The sequence below is a fragment of the Helianthus annuus genome, chromosome 7, assembly GCF_002127325.2.
Source record: "Helianthus annuus cultivar XRQ/B chromosome 7, HanXRQr2.0-SUNRISE, whole genome shotgun sequence".
In the NCBI taxonomy this organism is placed as follows: domain Eukaryota; kingdom Viridiplantae; phylum Streptophyta; class Magnoliopsida; order Asterales; family Asteraceae; genus Helianthus; species Helianthus annuus.
The window spans coordinates 141,351,247-141,354,586 of NC_035439.2; the positions used below are offsets into that span (position 1 = coordinate 141,351,247).

General features: G+C 36.1%; 1 long non-coding RNA gene across 2 annotated transcripts; it reads left to right on the forward strand.

The window, feature by feature from the left end:
• The first annotated feature begins 517 nt into the window (after positions 1–517).
• On the forward strand, positions 518–3,026 carry LOC110868862. Of its 2 annotated transcripts, none has more exons than XR_002552842.2 (4): positions 518–661; positions 1,106–1,181; positions 2,219–2,338; positions 2,959–3,026. It is a non-coding gene; the product is annotated as an uncharacterized LOC110868862 (long non-coding RNA). The 2 variants fall into 2 exon arrangements; XR_002552841.2 differs by having other exon boundaries at positions 2,976–3,026.
• The last annotated feature ends 314 nt before the right edge of the window (positions 3,027–3,340 follow it).

Sequence of the window (3,340 nt, forward strand, 5' to 3'; positions counted from 1 at the left end):
CCCGAAAATTTAGGGAAGTCGATCTTACCGATACGGAATGGTTTGGATGTTCGTGAGTCACCATCTGGGCCGGAGAAGGACCCGAAGGAACTGCCTGACGATTGAACTCCCTTGTCACGGACAGCCTTCAAGATTTCTTCCTGTTGCTTCGATGATTGCTCCTGTTGTTTCATCAAAGCGGCTAAGGCAGTTTGGATATCAGCGATCGCCTTATCGTGGGATTTGAGGGTGTTGTCGACTTCTTGGTTGCGGGTCATGGCGACGGCGGCAAGGTGTTCCGATGAGGAGTCGAAACGGCTCTGATACCCTTGATAGGGTTAGAACAGATTTAGAGGAAAAGAAGCTAAAGAGAAAGATAATTTCACCAAATCTGTTACTATTATTCCTTCATACGTTTAACATAAATAGATATGCAAGTTACAATCATACCCCTTGCATAATAGAAAATAACAAAAATACCCTCAAACTAGAAATCAAAGTTTAGATACTAAAAACATAAATAAATAACGTAACATCACTTAAATCCAACCTAATTGACACCCCGTACTCCTTCTCCACCCTGAACCCCAATCGCCGTCGGACACCTCTTATGCCGCACACAGTAATCATCACCGGTAGGTCGCCGCCCTGAACCACCACCCTTCTACGTCGCCGTCTTCAGGTATGTCTCCGTCTCTTCTTTCTCTCTCTACCGATGTTCCGAGACACCCATCGTCCTTGCTCGGTTGCTCCTGTGACAACACAAAACCACCCACACACCCAATTTTACCGATTTCTCCCCTGTCGCTACACCGAACCTTCCGAATTCTACAATTTGTTTAACCTAACCAAGGATAAATTACAATTACATCATAGAAATAATGGTTAAATATTGGATATTGGATGGTTTTTTATATTGGTTTCAATCTGAAACGAACATGATTAAGGTGAAATTGCATTACACTGAATGGGTTTTGAGTTGCATCTAATCTGGTCATTTAATTTAATTACGGCACCAGAAAGATAAATAACCCATCTTCAAAAGGCATGTTTTTTCCTTTCAGTTTTATTGATTTTTGTGAAATTGTTGTAATTTTGGGTGTTGATTGAACTGGGGATATTGCAGATGGGAAGAATAGTGATGCTACTAGGTCCAAGCATTCGGTGACGGAGCAACATAGAAGGAACAAGATTAATGAAATGTATGTGTTTGTTTTATCATAATTATTGTTTTTGTATTTAATTATTTAAGTTTATACCTTGTGTGGAGTATATTTAGTTTGTTATAGTAATATACTAGGTTAGTTCCCCGTGTGTTACACGGGTTGAACAATTTAAACTATATAGTATAAATATTTCCTGTAAATGCAAAACAAAGACAGAGACATTTACATACCATATTGACATAAATGAGTTAATATAAATGTAACTCATCAACTCGTACATATTAATTAATGTCGTAGAGTTCGATAAGACGGCTCTAATGTCGGTTAAATGAGGTCAATCGGAATCTATTTGATACCCTTTGTACGACTTCTTATTTTTTGAATCTTTGTATTTGATTCTAAACCTATTATTAATATTACTGATAATAATTTTTGTTATATATAGCAATAATATATTATATATATATATCAATAATATATTTAGTCTAACATATTAATATTATTATGAATTTCGAAACTTGTTTAGCTAGGATTTAAAATTCTATTGAAGTTTTAGTTTAACAATATGTTATTGAATTAATAATAAGAATTTGTATTAGATTAGATTAAATATTATTATTATTTGTATTAGATTAGATTAAATATTATTATTATAAGTATTATTAATAATTTTAATCAATTAAATGAGAGAATGACAAGTGTCCCAAAACATGTTTCTTTTATTATATAGTATAGATACCCAGTTTAATAATATGTTTTTGGTCATTGGTGGATTTTAGTTTGTGATTTGATGAAATTAGTTTGATTATAGTGGAAACGCTCGAAATGAAATGAAAGGGATATATGTAGCAGGGTTAAAGTAATCATCAGATGAAGGTATGAAAGATGTGAAATTAATCCATATGAAACGTGATCGGTTTTTCCTGTCATGGTTCTGTTTACATGGCTGTTAGTTTTATTCGGGTTAGTTTGATTTAAAAGTTCATTTTAGGACCTGTAAGTTATTTCACTTCTACCAGAATATAAAAAATAGCATTTGCATTGAATGTGGTGTGTAAATTTGGGTTTTGCAGTAAAAAACCAAGAAGGCGTACCCGTTCTTCTCATACAGGTCATTCACAAAGTACCGCAAAACGGGTGCATCCAGACAAAGCAAGCACATCGACATAGTCCTAGACCAATGCTTCTATCAGGTTAATGATAGCCAATCCATAACGGATCCGGTTGGAGTGCAAAAAAAAATAAAAATCCAAGTCCGTAGACCCGCAACCCGGCCCGAATGGAGCATGCATGGCTCAACCTAACTCTGTCATCTTTTCAAGACATGGCAATGCATACCACGTTCTCATGTTAATCCTATTTTTTTAATTTAATTTGCATCCTTTACATAGTTGTACTCTTTGCATTGTGACTAGTACTTTTAGTTCCCATTTCCCCTAAAGAATAGGACATAGTTAGTGGTTAGTTTTTTTTGTGTTTCTTTCCTTTAAGTATGTGTTCGACATTAATGAAAAACAGTTTTGTTGATGATGAAATTTTCTTGTGTTAATTATCTCATGTGTGTGGGTTAATTAATTCGTCTATGCTAGCTCAACCGTGGCGCGTTGGGTGGTGAACTTAGACACGATATCTTAGCCGGAGTGGTGTATCTGTATCTTCGGTTGGACATCGCAGCCCTACCGTTTCGTTTGGTGGTGAATCTGTATCCAAACGAACCGTAGAACTATCTTTCATTTTACCGTTTGATTTGAACCGGTGATTCGGGGTCTTACTCCTATCAGACGGGTTACATAGTTTTGGTTGGGTTACATAGTTTTGGTTGTTATTCAGGTTATTGTAGGAAACTTTGTTCCTGCAAGTCAGAAACAAACAACATGGTTAATATTTCAATTTTCTTTTAGTTTTGTTATCCTTCTGAAGTATGATTTTTTTGTTAGACCACCCGTAGTGGGCGGTGTCCGGCGTTTCCCGTGGGCGTGTTTGGGCGTTTTTTTCGCAAAAAACCCCCACCGGCGTGGTTTAAATCACGCTTAAAAGGAAAATTGTTGGCCAATCAGATTTATCCCTTTTTCTCTTGGCCAATCCCCTTTTTTGGTTAGTTTTTTTTATTTAATTCTCTACACCCTATTTTAACATAATACCCACATCCCCACTACACCCATTTTAGACAAACGCCCAATAATGCCCCTTGCTGA